This window comes from Danio rerio, chromosome 4, assembly GCF_052040795.2.
Source record: "Danio rerio strain M-AB ecotype USA chromosome 4, GRCz13ab, whole genome shotgun sequence".
In the NCBI taxonomy this organism is placed as follows: domain Eukaryota; kingdom Metazoa; phylum Chordata; class Actinopteri; order Cypriniformes; family Danionidae; genus Danio; species Danio rerio.
In genome coordinates, this window is record NC_141024.2 from 10,918,542 (window position 1) to 10,944,888 (window position 26,347).

Below are 26,347 nucleotides of genomic sequence, written 5' to 3' on the forward strand. Positions count from 1 at the left end.
TAAATTTCTGACGACTTGAAAATATTGTTGGACCTGCAAAAATTCTAGAACATTCTGAATGTTATTATATGACTGTAGAATCAATCACCTTTGTGTGTGTATGTTTATATAGTCAAGCCTGAAATGATTTATGTCCCTGGCAAATTCTGACTTAAGGTTACTTTTATTCAACCAGCAACCCCCCAAAAGATAACAAGTCAATGTACAAAAGTCATCATTGTGGACAAATAATATTTCTCAGCTTTCGTTTACCTTTGAACAAACAGTGGCATGTCCAAAATGATTCATACTGTATGTAAACTGTCAAAGTTTATATACACTGCACTGTATACTGTATACAAATAATACAGAGAACACTTGAACAACATAATGTAACCCCAAGTATTCCCTTTATTTTTTGAGCAGTATATACACTCACTGCAGGATAACTAGTAAACTAATAGTTTACTAATAGTGAGGTAAAGTAATAGCAATGCTTGTCTTCTAGTTTTTACATATTACTCTTTCATACTTATAATTAGCCTATTATGAAGTCATGCCATTTAAAACCATTTTTCCCTCTCATAGCTGACCTTTGATTACTGACTTAATCTTTTTCGTGAACTTATGTGAGTGTACATCTGGGGCAGACTGAGAGTTGCTTGTCTCTTTTTAGCTTGTGTGTTTTGTTCTTGTGTTATGTTATTAGGCAGTTTTTATTCTACTGCTGGAAAGGGTACTCTACAGCCCATTCTAAACAGATCACTTGCGTTTGATTTTTCCTGTCAGTGAGAGTCTCAAGCAGGCCGGCAGGGAGGCCGTTTGTTGGTCTTTGCGATTTGGACTCAAATGGAGTGAATCGGTGGGAGGACGGCGTATAACTGCTGTAAGTCAGGCAGAACACTAGGGGACACACACTGATTTTATGGTTTGTGATACAAACACTTGAATAGGCCATTACACACCTTATGACACACCTGTCTTCCTTTACTCTACCATCGCCTTATTCCCCCCATTTTACTTCTGCTGTTCATTTTCTCTGCTTTAAGTCATAATAATTTTTTTTTCAGCTCAAACTGGAGCAAGCAGCAGCTCTAATGCAGAAGTCGCAAACATTTTACTATTTAGGCTTACTCGCTTGTCTTGAGGCGGTTTTCTAGGTTTAGCACTAGAATAGGACTGTTTACAGTAATATATCTGAAGTCTAATCAGCCATTCCTGAGTTTTAGATATTTGTAGTTTAGCATACGTATTTATTTTTCCAGTTGTAGCTGGATGGTTGTTTGGATGTACAGTGTGTTTCTGTAGGTCTCTTTTCTATGACAGGAATCCAGTCATGTTCACTCGTGTCTATATTTGATATCTGTTCACAGGTTTGATTTAATTATAGCACTCTGGTGTGATTGCTCTGTTAGAAAGGTTAATTTTAAAGAGTTGTGAATGCTGCCACCACTGAAAAAATAGGTCTCTGTCTGCTTCCAAACGAACTCTGCTGTGATTTGACTAGAATATGAATTCAGCACCGAACAAAGACATCTAGATGAATCAAAAACGAATGTAGATTCTGGTTTAAAAGTGGCAGGGTGAATAATAAGTGAACTATATGTGTATACTTTTATTTTCTGGTCTGCATCAAATGAGCCAAGAAAATCAAACTCCAATAACAATAATAATAATGATAATAACATAATACATCTTGGGTTTATTTCCCAGAGACGGGTTGTGACTGAGGGCATCCACTGCGTAAAAAACGTGCTGGATAAGTTGGCGGTTCATTCCGCTGTGGCGACCCTGGATTACTAAAGGCACCAAGCCAAAAAGAAAATGAAAGAAGGAATGGATCTTGGGTGTACTAAAATGTATGTATACAGTCAATGGGTAAAAGTAAAGTAAGTATAAGGATAATACTTTATTTTGATGGTTCATTTGAGTATTAGTAGACTGTCTGCTTGTTATCTGCTGATACTGCTTCTTCAACAAATTAAACTGACTATAAGAAACTTTGCAAGTACATGTGAAATTACACTTACACTAGCCCTAACCCTACCAGTCTACATATAATCTAAGTAGAATTAGTTGGCATGTAGATGCAATGTAAATTAATTCAACAAAACGGAACATCAAAATTAAGTGTCACCCTTATACTTGCTTCACTTTTACGCATTGACTTTATAGACACATTTTAGTAAACCCAAGATCCATTTATTCTTTCATTTTCTTTTCGGCTTGGTGCTTTATTAATCTGGGGTCGCCACAGCGAAATGAACCGCCACTTTATCCAGCACGTTTTTTTACGCAGCGAATGCCCTTCCTGTCGCAACCCATCTTTGGGAAATAAACCCAAGATGTATTATGTTATTATTAATATTATTATTACTAATATAATTATTATTATTATTAGTAGTAGTAGTAGTAGTAATTAATTTATTTTCTTTGTCTATAAGCAGCATGTGCCAGATCTGGTTGATAATTTACTTTTATTGATCCTGTATAATTAAATAATACTTATAATAACAACTTGTTAACACTTTATTTTAAGCACCAATTGTCACTATAACATGCCTATATTAAAAAAAACTGACTGATGTTTGTAAAGTAAATATTCTACATGATCTTATTCTACATTCCCAATCCTACTCAATACATAACTACTACATAAACAAAAAACCTATTAATATGAAGCAAATGATGAGTCTACTGAGCTAAAAGTCATAGTTAAAGATTTAATAGTTAATATTAGTTAACTATTTTGTTAATAGTGAGAATTGTACCTTAAAATAAAGTGTGACCAAAAAAAAAAAAAGAAAAAACATTCTAAAAGCATATAGAAAAGAGGGATTTTTTTCTTAATATCTCACTTTTTAAAAACATTTATTTTAAGCCACTACAGTGGCCAGGATGGCTTTGGTGAAACACACACCCACACAAAATTACTAGTAAGCAGCAATATAATTAAAATGTCAAAACAGCACATTCAAGTAAAAACTAAAAGACACCATACAATGTTAATATGTTCCTAAAAACCTAGATATTATTACTAACAGACTTTAAAAAAACATGCAAGCAACACCATAGCCATCCTGTCTGCAGAAACATTTTACATCCATAATTTTAGACCTGAGAAAATACACACAGCTAAACTTCCCAGGTGACTGATTTCAGTGAAACACAAGCTCTACTGGTAAACTAACAGGTCTCATTACATTACGGCCCAGTGTACTGTAATTTAAACACACCCTTCTTCCTGTTTAACATGAAGGTGACACGCGTATGCATTTTGTCCACTGAATATGCACCCTGAAACATTATGTTTTGAATTCATGTCCTTTTTATAAGATTACGATTGTTTCGTGGATTAATCCCAAAGCTGTTTAGCTGGCGAACAAAGTGGAATATATAAAACCAAAAATATTTAATCTCCTTTAAGTTCTGGTTTACATTACTAAACCGTCATATGTTGCCACATTCGAACAGGGTAAAGTATAGATAGGATACAACTGCGCATATGCTCATTAATATGGAATCATTTTCTATGATAATGTTTAACATGAATTATTATTTTTTAAATATTCTGTGATAGTTTAGGGTTAAGGTAGGGGTAGAACTAAAAAAGATAGATATTTTTTATTATTGGGTAATATAATAAATTACATAAATAATATAATATAACTTGGTAGGACTACAGTTTTTATATTACTGTGATGGTTGGGTTGAAGTAAACGTTAGACCAACACTCAAAAAAAGACGACATGTTATTTGTTCAAACCACTACTTTAAAATGAGCTAAAACCACACAATTCTTGAGTCTTTTGGGGGACAACTTAATTTTCTAATGTTCAATCTACTTAAATATGTCATTTTAACTTAGTTCTTTCACGTTATCCCAACACAAATCGATTATGTGGAACCGATCCTTTTTTACAGTGTATCAGAGACGTTGAGTTATTTGACCTAGTGTTTTTCTAGAGATGCATCGGATGTCAGGGATTATTTACATTATTTTGAAAGTGTTATAGCTATAGATTGCTTTTGGAATTGCTTATTTAAGTCCAATTGAGCATGTGTGTGTAACTTATTTTGTGTCGGTGCAATCTATCGGATGCTGTCACTTGAAAATCAACCCAGATTTTTTTGTCGACACTGTAAAAAAGTTCTGGGTTGCACACAATCGATTTGTGTTGGGACTGCATGAAGGAATTAAGTCAACTTATTAATCTTTGTGAATTTAAGTTGATTGATCATAAATTAATCATTTGTCCCAAATAAACTTCAAAAGTTTCGTTTTTTCTGCTCATTTTAAATTAGTAGCTTGAACATTGAAACGTCAATTTTAGTGTACATTGAGAAATTACAGCCAGACCAGGTAGTTGTAGCAGTCGTAGGTATCTAGGTCATTGAATTTGACGCTCTTACTAACTGTTTCGGGTGTCCTGTGCCATAGATACAGTGTCGTAGTTCCAGTGAAGGTAAGCCGGTGAAGATGGACAGCTGAGGTCGATGTGGACAGAACGACGGTAATAGGAGAGCAACAGAGAGAGAGGGAGGTGTTACATGTCACCGTGACACATCATTGGAAAACACAGAATCTATTTACCATCGACTGTCCTCTCTCCCTGCTTCTGTCGTTTCCCCCTCCCCGACAGGCCGTAATCACTCCGCTTTCACACTCCTCCAAATATACACACCTGCACTTACAGGAAATCCACAGTAATGAACTGCCAGTCAGGAAGGACCGACAGGGTGGTCAAGCCACGTTAAAACCCTGAATTACAGGACGTGCATGTGCCAAATGCTCAAAGCGGGAGGCAATTTCTAAAGATGTGAGGACAGGTTGTGCTCTTTAATCTGTGATAGAAGATGGCGTGAGAGGACGGGGAAGTGCGGACTGCTGTGGTGGCCTCATGTTTTAAACATCGCTGCCATTCTCCTCACCGCCTGACATTCAGCAAACTCTCCCAGTCTGTCCGGCCTTGATAGTGTCTCCCTCCAGGACGATCTCTCCTGTAAGCTAATTATCATACGCACACATGCACAGATCACCTTCAGAGAGATGAGTTTATTCACGTATGCTCACCTACACACCACTCTATTTAATTCTGCCTTCACTGTAAAAAAAAAAATGCTAGGTTCTACACAAACCCTTTATTTATAAACACAAATCGATTAAGAAACTTAATGGTTTTCACAGTTTTAAGTTGATTGAGTATAAAACAATTAAGTTGTTCTCTTAAATAACAAACTACAACTATCTAAACACTTTTGTTTACTTTATTTTTCGCCATTAACTGTATATGTAAAGTTTATTAAACCTAAGTTTTGTTATTATAAATAGTTTTTTAATCATTTCAAGAGTTCACACTTAGCTGATGATTGATTATAAAGTGTGTCTGGAGTCCTCAGGTCCGGGGCTCCCTTTGGTTGCAGGGTGAGAGGGGAGTTTGAGCTCAGGTAGATTTCGAGAACTCCCATGGTGTTCATTGCTAATGAATGAATTAGGAATTGCTGCGGGGAGATATACTGCTGACTAAGAGCTTATCTGTGGTGCCAATTTAGTTTAGTAGATTCACTTATGTTGCATGTTTTTGGACGGTGGGAGAAAACCGGGGAACCCGGGGGAAACCCATGCAAGCAAGGGGAGAACATCAGAAACTCAGAACTCAGAAATATTGACTGGCCTGGTAAGACAACAGTGCTAACCACTGGGCCGCCGTGCCGTCATATTAAGGAAAAAAAGGGGAGAGGGGTGGAAGTGGGGATTCTTCAAGACGAATGTAACTGAGGTGAGAAATTCTGGCTATTTATAGTGAGTTAGGAATCATCTGATTGGTGAATCGTGAGTTAGCTAATGCGGGACCAGCCGTGGTCAGTCATAAGCACATAATGCTCTCGAAATGAGTTTAATAAACTTCACATATTTTCTTTGTCAGTAAGTAGCATATGTCATATCTAGTTGACAATTCACTTTATTGAACCTGCATTGATAATAATAATAATAATAAATGGTAAACCCTTCAATTGAAGCACCAATTTTCACTATTAACATGCCACGCAATCCTTTCATCTTATCTAAATGCAAATCAATTAAGTTAACTTAATGGTTTTTTATAATTTTAAGTTGATTGAGCATAACACAATGAAGTTGTAATGTAATGTGTATTTATATAGCACAATTATTGTGTATGGCCATACACCCAAAACGCATCACAGTTATGAGGGGGAGGGTCTCTCGACACCCCCACCAATGTGCAGCATCCACTTGGATAATGCGACAGCAGCCACAGTACAATGGCGCCAGTTCACTTACCACACTATTGGTGGAGTGGAGAGACAGTAATAGAGCCAATTCAGTGGATGGGGATAATTGGGAGGTCGTGGTGGGTAAAGGCTAATGTAGGGAAGTTGGCCAGGACACCAGGGTTACACTCCTACTTTTTACAAGAAGCGTCATGTGTCTATTAATGAACACAGAGAGTCAGTACCTCAGTTTAACATCTGAACACCGTCTCTAAAAAACTAAAGAACTGTGTTGGCAAAAATAGTGTTTTCTGAGGCCAAATAAATGCTTTTTTTATTTTTTAAGATACTAAATCGACTAACTATTGAAGTGTCATTCAGGAAAGTGCAGTAATTAAACTGTGCATGTGCGAGTATGTAGTAAACAGCAGCATACTCCAGTGCGCAATTAGAAACTTTGATGCTTTCACTGTGAAAAATCTCTGTTTTGGTTCTACACTTCATTTCCGAACACATCAGTCTTGATAATAAACGACGTGCTACAATGGGAAGCGGTGTGTGTGTGCGTGTGCGTCGCTTGAATTGCTTTATATTTTAGGGCTAATGCATTTTGCTCAGTTGCTGCCCTTAGCGCTCACAGTGTGGGGAACTAAATGGTGCTGGTTGAGTTTTTTTTTGCTGGTCTCTATAGTATCTGTCAAACTGATAAGAGAGAGAGAGAGTCACTGCTGTGATCTGAGGGAACAGTGCTTGTCTTTGATGCTCTCACTGGATGCGCGTTCAACCATTGGGGAAAACAGTCACATCTGTCTGTTTCATATTTGACCTAACAGCCTATTTTCCACCGTTCTGCTCTCATTAGCTGTGTTTAACCTATTAAGGAATCTGTGCACCCAAGAGCGAAGCAACCATTATAACTGAACTGCACATGTATGTATAAATGTACCGCATTTTCTGGATTTGAAAGAAAATGTTTTAAAATGTACAGCTTCTATCATGAAGGTCTGCAAAAAGTGCACTAGGACTGATGCTTTGAGCCACATACATTGTTAGTATAGCCATCTTCCATGCTAAATCTCTTTACTAGCAGTGCAAGTAGAACCGAATTGTTTTCTGTGGTGCCGTGACCCGAATAGTACTGAGGATTATGAGCGTGAGTGTAATGAAGCTTAGTTACTTGATCCTTGATAGCACACCTGACTCCATGCTGGAAATGAGAGTTTGAATACTGTTTGTAGTAGTGATTAACTGCAGGGGTTAAATTGGTGCCGTGACCCGGATGACTACAGTGATTATGGTGCTACGTGTAATGGATTCTTTAAAATAATTTCATTTAATGACACTTGTGATTTAATTAAGGCATTGGTTTGATTTGTAAATGGTCTAAATCTGTTGAATGCACAAGTTTAGTTCTGTTTAATGATTAAATATCAATAAACGCGTACAAAATAAGTGTTTGTATTGACATGATACAGTATACGTACGTGTACTGTGTATATTTATTATGTATATAAATGCATAGACATACATGTTTGTACTTTAAATATTATTTACACATATAAGCATTAAATATAATTTTGAGTTAAATATGTTTAGTTTTATATATATATATATATATATATATATATATATATATATATATATATATATATATATATATATATATATATCTTACATTATTAAGATTACATTATATTACACAATTATGCAAACAAAACATTTTATTTTTCATGTTTTTGGTCGTTATTTATCATTAAACGGTACCACCTGATTCGATGTACTTGTTGCCTTGTTATTGTAAGAAAGACCAAGTTAGCAATATTAAATAATACGTTTTGCTTAAATATTACCACAAATAGAACATATTTAAAATAAAACAATTTTTGTTTATACATTTAGATGAGTCTCATTTATTTTTGGAGCTCATATTTTGTGTGTTTACAGCTAGCAAGAACTCTAATTCATGTTTATCAAATGTTTTGACTGGTTTCCACACTCTTACATTCTGATTGGCTGGGAGTGGACAGTTGTAGCTTCCTATTGGCTAATGGTGTGAACATATCTTCTGTTATTGTGGCATTGTGCGAAAGCTGATGTGTGTGTGTGTTGGGATCTGTACTTCAGTACTTTAGCCCACACAGCGCCTTTGTGACGACTCAGCCAAAACGGGCTCCAAACAATTTAGCTGAATCCTCGATACGCCTTTTAGATACAAGAAATGAAATAATAGCAAGTCTGCCAGGGATCATTGATCCACAGCCAGCTGTGAATATCAATGAAGTACCATTACACAAAGATAAATACGTTTTCAAAGTGTTGTGGTGCACACATAAACGCACTTCAGCTTTTAGATCAAAAACCAGCAGACTGAAGCCCAGGGTGACATGAAAAGCGCCTGCAAGAAACAGACGGAATCTAAGAGCTGCGGTCCCTAGAAATAAGCTCTAAATGACACTGAGAATCAAGTTTTGTGTGAAGCCGCAGATAAAAACCAAAGCCATAATTTTAATTAGAAGAATTGGCTTTAACCAGAAACGGTGGTCCAATATTGGCAGTGTGTCTTTGAGAGCAATTTTGGTCCTGGATTGGATGCTAATAGAGACCAACTGTTGAGTTCTGGTGGTAAAAAAAACCCCATTTATGCTGCCCATAGAGAAACACAATATTAATAGTACTACTTTATAGAAGCCTTTTAACAAAAAGTACTGTCTGCTCTGAGGTTTTTAATTGATTATATGATATATGCTTTTATTAAAGCTGTGTTATTTCTACTTAATTTTGACACAGTTCTGTTAAAAATTGCCAGATTTCAGTCTATGTTTCACACAGAATGATTCGAGAGGACTCGTTTTCATACTGAGGGAATAAAAAAGAGCTCATGTTTTAAAGCGAAACACACTAAAAGCTGGACTAGAGACACTTTTTCTCCCTGGTTTCTTTACATCAGTGTTGTTTTAAAGAGCCCATATTATACATGAAATAGGGTCATATCTTGGTTGTAAGAGTCTCCAACAACAGTCTAATATGCATGCAAGGTCAAAAAACACTTTCATGGTCTTATAATCTGCATTTATTTTTACCTAATTATCCCAGCGACTCCTGTATGAATCGTCCAGTGATTCATTTGTTCCCAAACCCCTCCTTAGCGCGGAGCTAATCTGCGCTGATTGGACCGATGACAGTCTGTCGCGATTGGTCGACTGCCTTCAGTCAGAGAGGGAAATGGCCAATAGCTAATCAGCAATTTAAAAAGTAATCACAGTTCATACACGCTCGATAGTGTAGGCGTGGATTTTAGCTGCCACACTATGGCGAGTGGATAGTGCCACGGATAACCGAACGAAGGAGACAGTCGTGTACTCGCCATACCACACACACACAAAAACACACACACACCTCCGGATGACAACGCTCCCGCTTCCGCCCGCACCCGCCAGGTTTTAGCCTGAGAACCCGCTCCGTTTTCTGCCCGCCGCGCCCGGTCCCGCTAGAGCGGAGAACACAACCAAAAATCACCCAGTATACAGTCCAGACAGCCAAGCTGTCTGTATAAACACATACACACAGCACAAAGCTCGTTCGTTCGTTCGCACTCTCTCTCTCTCTCTCTCTCTCTCTCTCTCTCATACGCTCTCTCATCCCAAGCAGACTCTCTCTTTCTAATTCACATAGCAATATCCGTGATATTGCTAGACAGCCCGCTCCCGTCCCAAATTAAACCCGTTACCGACCGCTCCCGCGATTTATTCGGAAATTTATTCCCGCGGCTGTCGCCGCGCCAGATTTCTGCGGCGCGGGAATAAATTTCCGAATAAATCGCGGGAGCAGAACTCTAGCACGGAGCTCCATAAACAAACAGCACGCGTCGCGTTTTTAACGTGACTTTGCACGCGATAAGATAATATATCCAGTTAAACTGATACAGTACACGCGGTTACAAGTAACAAATCACAACTAAATACATTTGCAAGCTAGAGTCAACGAGGCAACAACTTTAACCGCACGTACTTACACTTGAGAAATGGAAGAAACCCATCCTGACGTCCATCAGTTACTCTTTACTGATCCTTCCTTTAACAAACTCAGATGAAGTATTCTTTGTAGCATGTAGCTTCCAGAAGTTTCCAACTGCTTGGTTATAATGCTGAGGTTTCATCTTTGGGTAGAGACTCAATATATCCATCTGCAGTGTGACTACAATCAACCGGCATGTTTGTGTGTGTGTGTGTGTGTGTTTGTGGGTGTGTGTGTGTCTGGGTTTCTGCGTCAGAGGGCGGGGCCTCAGGTTTGAAATCTCCCGGGTTTGCGCGTGCACGTGAATAACTTGGTTTCGTTCGTACGTCATGGCGAAACACCTAATGAATCGTGATCAAGGCGACTCGTTTGAAGCACTATGAGTCGACTCTTTTATAGATGAATCAACAGTTTTAAACACTGTATTCTTACAGATTTAAGCCTTAGCTGGATACTTCACTTCACTTAGAGCTGTGTTACACACTACATGGAGGGGAATTTTCAAAAACCCATAATATGGGCTCTTTAAGCAGTATGTTTGAATGCATTTGCTGTACTGGATCACTAAACTGAACATTTTGTCTTAGTTAAGTAAAATTAAAGTGAACTCCCATAATCATCGATCCATGTGACGCAAATAAGGCTATAACCAATTCTGAATGCTTTAGTAATTTGTTTGCTTTGAGCATTTATAAAAATTTATATTATTTATTGAACTATTATATCATCTAACCCTTTAATGTGAAGACAAAAACAACAACAAAAAATACACTGTAAAACCCAACTGTCAACTTTAGCAAATGAAATGAGTGTAGTTTAGTCAAAATTGACTGAAAGTTAATTCTACCCATTTGAAAAAAGTTTTGAACTCAGCGTTGGAGGTAATGAGTTAATTAAACCCATCATTACTTCAACTTAAATGGAGTAAGTTTGCAGAACTCGTACAGTATTTTAGTTTTTAACTGGTTTGTAGCAATCGGTTGTTTTAAACAGTTTGAGTTGCCTTAACTTATTGGGTTTTACAGTATTCAATTGGTTAAAGTTCTCTACATTTATTGGGTTTTACTGTGCTCAAACTGCTTCGTTTGCTCAAATGAATTAAGTTTACAGTACTCATAAGGATTAGTTTTTTTAACTTAAACGGTTTGTTGCAATCGGTTTGCTCAAAAGGTTTGAGTTACCTTAACTTACTGGGCTTTATAGTGCACAATCTATGACACTAGCTAGGATAGGTGTGGTATGGGTTGTTTATTTATTATTATTATTATTATTATTATTATTATTATTATTATTATTATTATTATTATTATTGTTATTATTTATTGTTATTTATTATTATTATCATTATTATTATTATTATTATTATTATTATTATTATTATTATTATTATTATTATTATTATTATTGTTGTTGTTGTTATTATAAATAGGATTATTGTTATTTCTATTATTATTATTAGCATTATTATATGAATAGTATTCTTCTTCTTCTTATTATTATTATTATTAATATGTTGTTGTTGTTATTATTATTATGCTAAATACTATTTAAATACTACCAATATTATTCTGATTTCCATTGCTGTTTATACACCGTTTCTGTTCTATTATTGTTTATGTGTTTTGTGTTTACTGGATGTTGTATGTTTTGCACCCTAAATAAAAAATAAATAATAAAAAACACTGAAACATTTGGAATTGGATTTGGAATCAGTCACATAAATTAATGTTTACGTTGATGTACTGTATTAATATATATAAATTATTTGTATTTATTACATTTTTTTTTACTTAAAAAAAATTTAAATAATACTGCTTCTAGTATTTGTAAACGTATCTTGCACAAATCACGATTCCCTGTGCTAAAAAAGGAGCTTGTCAGGTTTATCGTGTTAGGTCCTATTAAAACAATTGAAGAATAGGAATTATTCATACCTCATCCCGCTTGTATATTTCTCCAGTTTTCCCTAATTGGTCGTGTTCCATGATTACCTAATTTGCTAATTAGCCGAGTGTGTTTTACATGTGTACTCTGAGGGAGTTTATGCCGAGGATATAAAAGGTTTAGATCTCTCTATTCGCAGTCACTGCAGGAAACTTCAGAGGCTGGAAATAAAGTGAAAAGTTTAAATTTGCTTTAGTCTAACTAGATAACAGGGCGACGATTTTAAGTGTGTGTGGATGGGTGTGTGTGAATGCAGGCAGAGATGTCAAAGGAAGTGAGGAAAAATGAAGTCATAGGCGTGTGTGTCGTCGTCGGGTTGATGTAATGGTTTTCTAATGGATTTAGAGCGGTCGCGGTGATCAGCACCGGATGACTTATTTAAATGTGGTGCTCTCTTCTCATCCTTTGCTGGAGATGAGGCATAGAAGAGGATGAGGCAAGAGAAAAAGAGGATGGATATTTCAACACTGTCACTCTTCACTCGCCGTTCCTCCTGGAAAGCTTAGACTGGATTTACGGTTCTCTGAGAGAGCTAAATCTTCATTGCAGTCTAATTTCAAGTCGTTACTGTTACATGACAGAGAGAGCCAACGCAAATATCGGCTGAAACGAATGAAAGGGGAAAAATGGGACAGGGAGTGATGGAGAAGGTGAGAGTGGTAGGAGGTGGGGTTTTAGGAATGAGCATGTTTAATGATACATCCGGAAATCTAGAGAGCGCTAAATTAGGTTTAAAGTAAAAAAGAAAAAAAAAAAACGTAAAATTAAATTAAATTCAAGTTTGTTGTAATCAAAGTTAACTTTTTTCCAGTTGATTTAAATATCAAAAATTGACTTTGAGTTGAATCTCATATCAATATTGAATATCATATCAATATATTTTGTTTTTTATTTATTAAAATCTTTTGGATTAGTTTCTGAGAATGCATATATGCCCATGAAACAAATTTATTTATTTATTTATTTATTTATTTATTTATTTATTTATTTATTTATTTATTTCCATTGGTTTCCATAATCTCTTATTACCATAATTTTACTAGATTTTTTCAAAACAAGACAAAACTAGCATTAAAATATGCTGAACCAACTAAAAAGAGGATTAGTTGACTTAAAAAGAAAGTAAGCAAACCTGTTGCTTTTAAAGTGATTAGTTGACTACGTAAAATAGTGACCAAAGCTGTTGCTTTTAAAGCGATTAGTTGACTTTACTTTTAAAAAAGTAAGCAAAGCTGTTTCTTTCAAACAGATTTGTTGACTTAACTTGAAAACAGCGAGCAAACCTGTTTCTTTTAAAGAGATAGATTAACTTTAAAAAGTTAGCAATCCTGTTGCTTTTAAAGAGATTATATAACATTAATTAATAAAAGTGAGCAAACTTGTTGCTTTTAAAGCAGTTAGTTAGCATTACTTTTAAAAAAGTGAGCAAAGCTGTTGCTTTCATACCAATTAGTTGACTTTATTTGAAAAAAAGCGAGCAAATTTGTTGCATTTAAAGCGACTAGTTGACTACTTTTAAAAAGTAAGCCTGTTGCCTAGTAAATGAACCATGTGCATAATTATAAAACTGAAGTCAACTTAACTACATTTTTAAAGGTCAACATGTAGATATTTCTTATTAGATCTCACCCATTCAACAATGTCGAAGAGCCAGGATTGTAACTTTTTTAGCATGAATTGAATGCAAAAAAGTAAGAATTATAGTCCAGGAAAATATTATAAAGATCAACAAAAAGGTTCTAAAGAAATCTTTTTAGTTTCCTCTATACACAAAATTTTTTTTTAGCCCATGACCCTAATAGCTTTTTAGCTTGGCTTGTTATTTTTAATCTCTATTAAAAATTGCTACAAAAGCTAGCACAATTAGCCAGTTGACTATATATATATATATATATATATATATATATATATATATATATATATATATATATATATATATATTTTTATTTTTTTTTTTTTTTTTTTTTTTTTTTTTTTAAAGCAACACAATATCTACAAAATACTATTTTTTTACATTAACAATTCACCCACTTGACATCTACAGCACTGCCCAGTGTGTGTGTGTGTGTATGTGTGACCCTGCATATACATTTGTGAAGCATCCCTGCAGTTTTATGAGCTGCAAATAAGGCAAGTGAAATATGCAATGCAGCCAGCCGTCTCAGTAAATCATACAACAGAGATGGAAATGAGGAGAGAAGAGAGAGAGAGAGTCTTTTCAGACAGGTAGATGATGACACTACTCTTGATCAGTATTTACGATCACGGCCACACACACACGCACACACTCTGAAGTGCTGACGACAAGTAAACAGGCCGTCGTTATATGCAAAGATGTGAGTAATGAGTTTTAAAGGACAGGAGGAGCGGAGCAGAAACGGGCCAACCAGCGTTTGATGACTGCTGTAATGTGGCACAGGAAGTGATGAATACGTCGGTGGGCTCCATTTGGCACGACTCAGCGCTTTTCTCCTGACGCGGGTCCTTAAGACAGCCAGATTAATGAATCTGGGCGAAATTAGATTAAAGACTTATAGCCCTCGTTTCCCTTCCAGCACCAGACGTCTTCTGAAACGTACGCATCCAGTTAAATGGCCACATGCATGCATCATGGATGTTATTCATGTGTTTTTAGGGGGCTTTATCTGGAAATCCTCTTAAAGATGCATCAGCATTTTGTGGTATTTTTAAACAGTCAAAACAATGTGATGTGTGGAAATTTGCATTCACAGGCTCTGTTAGTCACTAACAGCGGGGGAAACGGGATTTTGTTGTGGTTATGAAACAATTGCTATGTTAAGTTTGAGCATGTTAAAATGAAATATACTCTAAGAAATAAAACTTAAATAAATAACTAAACTATGGAATAAAAATTGAAAAAAAATAAAAGCTGGCCTAAAAGATTTAATATAAGATGAAACAAATTAAAATATGGAATGTATTTCATGTTGTTTATTTGTTAAAATGTAAATTCTAGACCTGCAAATATATTTTATAAAAGTACATTTTAGCATTATACTGGCATAAATTGATTTAAAATAAGACAAAAACATTTATTAAAACTACCTAAAACATATTATTTATATTTATATTTTATTAAATTATTATTTTAATAAATTTACAAAATATATATATATATATATATATATATATATATATATATATATATATATATATATATATAACTCAATTTAATAATTGTTAAATAATAATAAAATTAATAATAATAATAATAATAATAATAATAATTGTAAAGTTTAATAATTTTAAGAATGTTTGCATGTATTACATATTTACATTTAACGTTTTAATGTTTACACATATACAAAGAGTACAGACATAATAAACAAAACTGCAATAATGTAATGTAAAAGACAGCATAGAAAATATAAAATAGATTATTCCCAAACAGTTTGGATTCAAAGTCTAAAATAAAAAAAGTAATTGACCAATTAAATAAATCCGCCTAAGAAAGAGATGCTAACACAGTTAACCAAATTAGGCTAACACAGTTAACCAGGAATAGAAATGAAACCGTTGGGGCCACGTGGAACCTTTGTAACGCGCTGCCTTAGACTTAAAAATGGCTTCGTCACTGCAAATTCTCAAGTCTAAATTAAAGACGAATGAAGCATAAGTCTTCGACCGACCTGGAAAATAGATGAGTCTTTAATTTAGACTTGAAAATTAGCAGTGACAAAGCCATTTTTAATTCTAGCATTCTATTTTATTTGTATTAGGTATCACGAATAAAATTAAACAACAACTGTCTCTTTAGTTTTGTTTCTAAATGTCCAAATCACACAAAATCTCACGTCTGATCCGAGCCCCTCCCCCGGAGTATCATCAGTCTATAGCGATCGATGATCGGCTCTTGTACTAGAAGGCGAGCTTTATTTACCATATTGAAAGTTCCACTTTTCCCCATTCAAAACTATATGAGTGACACGTATCTCACAATCAGTTGAGATAAATAATTAGGGCCCAAGCCATGTAAGGCTTTGTACACAAAGAGAAGGATTTTATATTGGATTTTTCGGTAGCCAATGAAGATATAAAAAAATGCAACTTTAAAATGCAAAAGGGATTTAAAAGTTACTACTTTTTGCAATCACATATATTATTTTTTACATTATGCATTTTACAATAATGAAATAAATGAATTCTATATTGGTATAAATGTAGTACATTAACTGATCAACTTACACTTGTGCAGTTTTAATAAAAACATTTATTTAAAAAAAATAAAATGCATCCTTAAAAATGAATCTATCACCTTTTACATTTGCATTTTTATATTATGCGTTTGTTTTTCAGAATCATCCCCGAATGCATCAATATTTTGTTCTAAAATACTACACTTCTGAACAGCCAAAACAATATGAAGCGTGGAAGGCTCCATTTACAAGCTCTATTAGTCACTAACAGCGGGGGGAAATTGGCTTGGGTTGTTGCAGAATGCATAGCGTGTCAAATTCGAGCATGTTGAAAGCAGCGTACAGGTCCATTTATCGGTGGCGTCTCAAGTAAGCAGCTGAAGGCATGTGAGCAGAATACTAGCGACTCTCTTCATCTGAATGCAGAGAACAGAACAGAAAAGAAGAGCCCTCAGAAGTCGGCAGACAGTCGAGGTGTTCAGGTGACCTTTAGCTGGAGGTCTGGGATTTGACATTTTTCATTCTCTGGGTTTGGACGCTCCAAGGTCTGGATGGGGGTTGGGATTCTGGAAAGATGCCCGGAAATGTTAACCCTCACCCGGGGAGTGGTAAAAACATCTCTTGGGGGCTTTTTCTGGACACTCTTCAACCACTTTTCAGACCTCAGTCGTTACTAAAGCACTTAACTTCTTCTGTATTATATTAACTGCATCCTTCTCTCTCTCTCTCTCTCTCTCTCTTTCTCTCTCTCTTTCTTTCCTATCTCTTTCTGCATGATGAAGCCACACAACCGAAATGGAAAACACTATAGTAATTTAAATCAAATAGTGTTTTTGAATTACACTATTAAAGTGTGTGAAACTACTAATATTGTAGTATTTCCAACACTTTCGTAATGAAAGCTACAGCATAGTATTACCTATAGTGAACTAATAAACTGTAATAAACATATGTAGTATGCTTTTTAGTATTTACTACAGCAAACTCTGGTTTATTGGATTATTATATACCCTGTAGTAACTAAGTATAGAGTCATTCTTGATATCACTGAAGGTGTTGTGTTACCATTGCAACTGTAGAATTACCATAGCAGATTTATTCATGCAGTTTACTGGTATAGTGATGTCATTGGCGCAAAACTTTAAATTTAGTTAAAGATTAAAATAAAAATGTTTATTAAGGCTAGTTTTTGTTTACTGTTAAACAAAAATGTGGTTCAAAATTCGATTTTAGTGTAAAATATTTTTATTTTTTTATTTTTTTTACATGTTGTCCACAATACAATTACAATATTTAAGATTTTAGTTTTAAAATGCTGCACTATAAACGGGTATGTTGAATGACTTAATCATTCAGATTATTTGATTCATATTATTTTAATGTGTAATTAAAAGCATTAACATCTCATCTCACTTTCAATAGTTAAAAAATATGTAATTTTAATTGTAGGTCCATTATCAAGGTAGATAGAGACTTTAAAATGAGTAAGATGATTTAAATGTGCCTGTGTTGCTTATCATAGGTAATTGATATTTACCTTTTTATTTTTTTTACATTTGTGTGCATTTAGAATTACATACATTACAACAATTGTTTTTTGGCAAAACTATATTTTCATGAAAATAAAAAAAGCACAATTTACATTTAAATGGATTAAGAATGACACACAAAAATGTAGTTTTTTTATTTTTATTTTATTAACGTTTACCTTTTTCCCCATCGTAATTTCTGCATTTGGCACAAGTGTGTAAGTAATGTACTGTAAGTTGGTACACTTACAATACATTTAACTGAAAAGTGTTTGTTTGGTCACTTTAAAATAAGGATACAAAAGTTAATGTATTAACTAACATGAACTAATAATGAATAATATTTGGGCAGCATTTATTAATGATAGTTTACCATTTACTAATGCATTAATATCATCCAAATTCATGCTTGTAAACATTAGTTAATGCATCAGGAGTTAACATGAACTAACAATAAACCACTTTATTATTATTAACTAATGTTAGCCATATGAAAAAATACTGTAATAAATGCAATGTTTGTTGATTGGTTATGTTAGTAAATGCATTAACTAACATTAACTAATACAACCTTATTGTTAAGTGTTACCCATTTTTTTTTTTCCTTTCTTTCTTTTTCGACATTTTCATGTAGGTAAAGTCAGGCAAAAATGTGTTCATTTCTTCTTAAATATCAACTGAATATAAAGCTAAAAAACTTAAAGAACTCTCTCTCTCTCTCTTTCTCTCTCTCTCTCTCTCTCTCTCTCCCCATCTTCACTTCCTATAAGATATTTTGCAGCAAACCTCTTCAGTGCCTCCATTGCTTCTGAAAATAGTGATTTTTCAATTCTGGGCAAGACCTGGCCTTGAAAAGAAAAGTCTTCAAATCAATGCTGATGTTAATCCTTGAGCTTCTCGGTCTTCTCAAATACAGCACAATCCACTGCAGCATTTTTTATTATGAGATTTTACACAGTGCTGAATCATCAGTCGCTCTGATCTGAGTGACAGCGGTTTCTAATGAAGATTGTAAAATGGCCTTCATGCTGAGCTTTGTTCGTCACATCAATCACTTCTTTTGAGTATCACAATGGATACAGTATGTGGATCTTTATACGTGCTGAGAGCACGTGTGACTTTAGTTTTTCTGTCGCAGTGTAACTTATTGACGCTGTAATGATCCCGTTTGATTTTCTCTCTTTTTTTTCATGTAGATGTTGGATGCAAACCAGAAAAAGAGATTTGCTGGTAACAGATGAACAGTAGTTCTGGCTTCAGTGCAAAAACAGATTCGCATTATGTAATGTCAAAACAAAAGACTTAAAACAGGTGCATCTGGATGGAATAGACATTTTTTCACCGCAAATAGATTGAATTTTTCGTCTGCTTATGCTGCAGGTTTTGTCCTTTATTTTTGCATTGCTTGTTCTCAAGTGTATCATTTTTTTAAAAGTGCACAGTATAAAAAATGTGTTGGGGAAACATGCAAATCACTGCTATTGCTGCAAATTCAGACTCTTTATGTATTATTTGTTGTTATTTTAGTTTTCATGTTCTCTGTAAATTGGATTAAACTGTGAATGGAGTGTACAAAAAAAAAAAAAAAAAAAACGTTTAGTTTGAATTATCCAGTGCACTGTATGTATGTTTGCACTGTTATTTATTATTATTTATTATTTATTATTTTGCACTATTTATTTATTTATTTATTTATTTATTTATTTATTTATTTATTTATATTTACTTCATTTAAATAAAACCTTTATTCTAATTAATTGTTTTTAATTATTTTTTATTCATGTATGTTTACTTCATTTTTAATAAAACATATATTTTAATTATTAATTATTTCTTTATTTATTGTAAATTCATTATAATTAAAACATGTGTTTATTTATTTGTGTGATTTAACTTGATTATAAATAAAACAATTGTTGAAATTATTTATTTATTTATTTTTTCTTCTTTATAAATAAAACATCATTTATTTTTTTTGGTAATTTTTACTTCATTATAATTTTTTTTTAAGTTTTTTTTTTTTTAAATTTGTAATTCAAAAAATATTCATCTTTACTTCATCATAAATAAAATTTTTATTTATTTATTCATGTGTGTATATATATTTTTTACTTCAATATAAATAAAACATTTAAAATGTATTACATTTGCAGCCCAAAGATAAAAAACATACCAACAAACAAGCAAAAAAAAAAATCAATCAATTTGCCCTAATTTACATATCTATCCAGTATTTATTTTATTTATTTATTTATTTAGTTAGTTAGTTAGTTAGTTAGTTAGTTAGTTAGTTAGTTAGTTAGTTAGTTATTTGATTACTTATATTTGCTATATTCATTCTGTATAAACTGAAATACATAAAAATGAAAATTTAACTAATTCATTATTTTTGTTTGTTTATACAGTATATTGGATTATACAGTATATTGCATATACTGTAAGTAGTTGATGATGTGGAATTTGTATTTTTTGCTTCTTTATTTGTCTGATCCAGTACACAAATAGTAAATCCATTTAGTGGAGGTTTTCATTTCAAGGTGGAGACCAGAATCAGTTGCTGACTTTTAGTTTCTTCGTCTCCAAAACCCTGCAAGTTTTGCACAGATACACACGTCAACAGTTGTGAATGTGTTCTGCATGTGTGTGTGTGTGTGGGTTTATTTAGCAGACGGCGCTCCTCTCTGCATGATCTATCATCATCATCATAATAGCCCCATTGTTTATGGTGATGCTCTCAGCCTTCATATATTCAGGCCAAGTGCTGGATGATGCATCTCCCAAACTTCACTCTTCACCGGGCAATTACAGTCCGATCTGCTGCGCATAACTCACCGCAAAAACAGCCACTGAATGCCTCTTCATTCCCACTTGATTTGGAGAGAGAGAGAGCGCGACCAGAATAGGGAATTTTTTTGTTGTTGTTGAATATGTGTGGTGGTGAACAAACCAAGTAAATTAAAAATATGTGAAAATAAGTAAAACTGCCAAAATTTATGTATTAAGCAATATAATACAATTATTATTTTATATTATTACTCTGTTATAATTTGTTATATTTGAATAGATATATTGTGATATACAGGTATACTGTTTGTTTGTGTGTGTGTGTGTATGTATGTATTTTGCTTGGCAAGTTGTTCCCACGTTGACATTAAATAGTCAAAACTTGTCTTGATGGATGCAATTAGTGTCATGAGGGCAAACAATCAACTGTTACATGATTGTGACAGCATCCAATTATAATCCGCAAATGAACCCTGTAGTCAACCAACCCCAGCCTCCCAAAACCAGTCAAACGGAGTGTTTAATCAGAGCTCTTCACCCGGCTGCAGCCTGGCAGGAGCATCTCTGAGGAAAGCAATAAGACGCAAAGTCTCTCATCGGCCTTTATCTTGCCCGAGACAGCCAAGAGATTTAAAAGAGCCGGAGCCGCTTAAGTGCGTTTAGGCACACTCTTAGACACGTGCTGATTTTTTTGGGTGTTATTCTCAATATGTTAGTCTTAAGGTTATTTATAATCTATTGTGCTTCAAAACAAAGACAAAATTCACATTTAGAAGATATAATCCATTCAAAACGTACAGTTTCTGTCGTCTGCCAATAAAAAGCAGTTGTTATTATGACATCACTGCACACTTCAGCTTCACATTTTCTGACCAATTGCTGGCCAAATGATTTCTAGTGTCTGATACAACTACAACACAAGGCAAAAGCTGCAATCACACTGCCCTTTCTTGCCCAATAGACTTCAAAAAGTAAACTCACGTGACAAGATTTGCATGTAACCTGAGAAATCAAAAATACGAAGCAAGCACTCACTTTATCAATATCTGATCATCTTTTTTATCCAACCTATTTTCATAATGCTGTACAACAGAATTTTGCATGCACAAACTCTATAGTGTGACTTTTCTATACATTAACGAGCATGCATACTTGAGGGTTCACATAAACACTTTAGAGCAGGGGTCACCAATCCTGGTCCTGGAGGGCCGGTGTCCCTCCAGGGTTTAGCTCCAACTTGCCTTTACACACCTGCCTGGGTGTATCAAGTATACCTAGTAAGACCTTGATTAGCTTGTTCAGGTATGTTTGATTAGGGTTGGAGCTAAAATCTGCAGGACACCGGCTCTCCAGGAACAAGTTTGGTGACCCCTGCTTTAGAGAATTAATAATAGAAGGCCTAAGTTGATTATTAGCTGTGATAATGTGGGGAGGAAACCCAAAAAGCTGTGATGCTGTGTATACATGTATGTACAGCAAGCCCAGAGTGGGAAATGCATTGCACACACATATGTTGTCAGCATACAAGAAAGTAGGACTATTTCAAGTACACTGAAAAAAGTGTTGCATGCAAAACTGTTGCAAACAATTTATTTGTGTTGAATTTAAACAAACAAATTAAGTTTAACAATGTTCAACTTAATTTGTTTGTTTAAATTCAACACAAATAAATTGTTTACAACCACTTAACGTAAAAAAAATTGAGTAAATCCAAGGAATCATTTCTGAATAATTTTTTTCAGTGTATACACAGAATACTGTTTACATGGTCAAACAAGCGTATCATTCTTATGTTCATGGGTATATGTTTGACAATATCTAAAAAAGCATTGTACAAGTTACAATTATTTTTTCTTTAACATTGGAATGTTAGGAAAAGATCATGTTCCATGAAGAAATTTAGCAAATTTCCTACTAAATACATCTAAACATTATTTTTATTATTAATATGCATTGCTATAAGCTTGACTTAGACAGCTTTATGGGTCATTGTTTTCACTATTTAGATGTTTTCCGAACCCGCATATTCCTCTTGTCTATTTTCCGACAAACCATACATAAATGGAAAACATATTTATTAAGCTTTTGTGTATGTATAAATTTCAATTGCAAAAAAAATGTACTCTTATTATTGGTTTTGTGGTCACAATAACTCAATTACTGGCAGAACTGTGATATATGAAAAACATTTACAATTGGCTACTTTTATAAAGGAGGAGGGGCTACATTATATCTTCCACCCTTCATGCAAGTCTTCACGTTTCATTTAAAATTATGTCACACATCAGACACATCTCTGCATTTCAAGGGAACCCAGGATATCTTTAACGAAGGTGGAGACCACTCATTCTGATGCCCTAAGCTGCCCTGGCAACACCATTTTCCTGCAAATCCCTACCTTCCATCACAAGAGAAAAGAGAGGGGGAGAAGCTCTGTGATAAAGAGGGAACAATGCACATTCTTTCATTCAGACAGCAGACAGCCATTTGTATTTTGCTAGTGAAAGCGAATGCCTACGCACTCTCTCTAATAAGGGTTTATGAGAGCGCGAGAAAGAAAGATGAGCTGTGCTGAGATTCACAGTTGAGACCTTCTTATACAGTACGACCAACGATTCGTTTGTGTACGAAGAGCACGTTTTCCATTCTAGAGTTTGTGAAGAGAGTAAAAAAATCCTCTGCTGATAGTCTTGCAATGCTCTCAAAACACTTATTTAAATGTGGAAGTGCATCAATTCAGTTTCTCTTGGATGTGTAGAGATTGACTTATTGCTATAGTCAGTTTCTTTAGAAGTAAAAACAAAACAAAACACACACACGCACAGAATAGTCTGGCAACAGCATAACAACATCCTGACAATGACCCAAAACACCTTCCAGAACAACATAGAGGTGAGGTTGTGTTTGTTTTGGTTTTTATATTGTGTGAAAATGTATAATCTAGTTTCATTGTATACAGTTTGAGCATTTTGTAACGACAACACCCAGAACACATTGTTAACTACAGCAACACCCTAGCAACCACCAAAAGAACAATATGCATAGGAATAACTTTTCTTACACTTAAAAAAAATAATAATAAAAAAAATATACATATACATATTATTTTTCATGTATTTGTAGTTATTGCATTCTACTTTAAACAGCTTCTTTAGGAGTGCACACAAACACACACACAGAATAGTATTGCAGTTTCATAGCAATACCCTGGCAACATCCCAGAACTCCCTAAAACATAATGCTGACTTTAGATGTGTCTCATTTCAGAGGCTGCATCCTCCAAGGGATGCAGACTTCAAAGGTGAGTTCTTCCTTGTCCACACAAGCCAAACTGAGCATTATGAAATGAGACGATCTAGCCTACAGAGGACAGATCTTGTGAGCAAGTGTAACAGATGCCATTAATATGCGGTAATAAAATTTGCAATGGCTTTTTTTTTTTTCAGAGTGATTTTAAAACTTATATTAAGCACTCCGAAGGCAAAGCAAGGTTTTCCATACTGTGCCCTTCGAATGCATCCTTTGGAGGATGCAGCCTCTGAAATGAGACACAGTTTTTTTTTTTTTTTTTTTTTTTCTGAATATTTATGATTACTTTTCTTCTACTGTATTTGAATATACATATATATATTTTTTCTCCATCAAATTTTTCTTTTATTTTGAATTTTGTGAACACAGAAAAAACATGCCGCAGACGATTAGCATATAGTGTTCATAGAAATACATGTAATAGCCAAGATACAGGTTGTTCAATAATAATATTAATAATAATGCTAACAACAACAACAGTAGGGACAATAAAAAAAGAAAAACTGAAGAAAAACTGACGAAGATGTACAATAACAAATAAAAATAAAAAATAAAAAATGTAGATACAAATAAAATTATTTCCAAACCAAAAAACTCAAGAAACCAAATCTATATTTAAGGTTAAGTAAAGGTAAAATTAAGCCAGTTAAACATAAATAAAAGAATAGTAATCGACAAATAGATTGATATATTTAAAACCGTGGTGAAAAAGGTCTACAACAATGAAGGAAAGTTAAGTAAGAAAGTATTAGTAGCCCATACAGGTAACCTTAAACAATTACAATGAAGAAAAATAAAAATTATTTTTACACTAATAAAGAAGAGGGAATAAATAAATAAATAAATAGATAAATACTAATAATTATTAAATAATACAAGTATTTGTATATATTTAAAAGCAGTAACAACAACCTGAAAACTCACCACATAGCAACACCCTAACAACTACACCGTACACTATCATGTGGCTTTCATCCCCCTTTTTAATCACATTTTTAAAAAACATTTCTAAATACAATTTTTCTTGCATATGCACTAATGTCTTCTTCTGTAGCATGCTTCTATAGCCCAAGCAAATACGTATCAGATTTAACCACAATCGTCACGTGATCCTCTAACGAACACTGTTATGTTACTGAGCAGTATCGGGTGTTGAACAGTAACCTACAGCAAGCATTACTGCCTTTGGCAACATGCTCAATGCGAGGGATGGGTGGGGGTGAAATGATGGTAGAGAAGCGCACCTGAAAACATTCCCCATGCATGAATAAACACACATACGTGATCGCACTCATGAGTGGAAACGACTGATGCTCACACATGGGCACACTTCCAACTCACCCCCTCTATCTGAATTGAATTGTGACAAATGTTTTATTTGGTTTTAACGGTACGCTGTAATATAAATAACATGTCAGGTAAACAAACATCCCATGAGTGTTTTGTTTGTGCTATAAAAACTGCATGCGCAAAGAGCTGAAGCAGTAATGCATATTTATAGTGCTTCAAGCATACAGCGGTTTTCGATCTTTATGAAAGCATACCATGGTTTTATTCCAAAATTTAAATAAAATTACCATTATTAAATATTAGCTACATAATTATGTAGCATACATTCATTTTCTTTTTGGCTTGGTTCCTTTATTAATCAGGGGTCCCCACAGCAGAATGAACTGCCAACTTATACAGCAAATGTTTTAAGCTGTGGATGCTCTTTCAGCTGCCATCCATCACTGGGAAACACCCATACACCCTCATTCACACACATACACTATTGACAATTGAGCTTACCCAATTCGCCTATAGCACATGTCTTTGGACTTTGGGGTAAACTCGAGCAGCCGGAGGAAACCCACGCCTACATAGGGAGAACAGGCAAACTCCACACAGAAATGCCAACTGACCCAGTCCAGGGTATGTTTTTGGTAATAGCCAAAAATATATTGTTTGGGTAAAAATGATAGATTTTTCTTTTAGGCCAATAATCATCAGAAGAATAAGTAAAAGTCATGTTTCATGAAGATATTGCTTGAATTACTGTAAATATATCAAAATCAATTTCTGTTTAATAATTCATATTGCTATGCAATTCATTTAGACATTATAAAGGCAATTTTGTTTTTAACATCGAGATTCTTTTAAACAACCCAGGCTCATTCTGATTATGTACCCCTGTATACATTTCTGGGGAGTGCCAAATATATCACAGGTGCTATGTTGTTTTTTTGCAGTTTTTCTTTTCGCAAATCCGCCGGAGGTTGTTGTGTACGCTTTTTGAGATTTCAAATTTCTCTCCATCATTTGCGCCTGGTCTTCTTGCACAAATTCACCAGAAGTCGCTGTCGACTGACTGACTTACTGACTGACCGATCCACTGACCTACGCTCCTTCCCTAAA

General features: G+C 34.3%; 1 protein-coding gene and 1 long non-coding RNA gene across 6 annotated transcripts in view; both read left to right on the forward strand.

Annotated features, from left to right (window-relative positions):
• The window catches only part of kcnd2 (potassium voltage-gated channel, Shal-related subfamily, member 2), a 196,060-nt gene that overhangs the window by 13,317 nt on the left and 156,396 nt on the right, over positions 1–26,347 (forward strand). The gene's annotated exons all lie outside the window — the stretch shown is intronic.
• On the forward strand, positions 20,667–23,707 carry LOC147844638 (uncharacterized). The gene is made up of 3 exons (XR_015482764.1): positions 20,667–21,819; positions 22,022–22,187; positions 22,384–23,707. It is a non-coding gene; the product is annotated as an uncharacterized LOC147844638 (long non-coding RNA).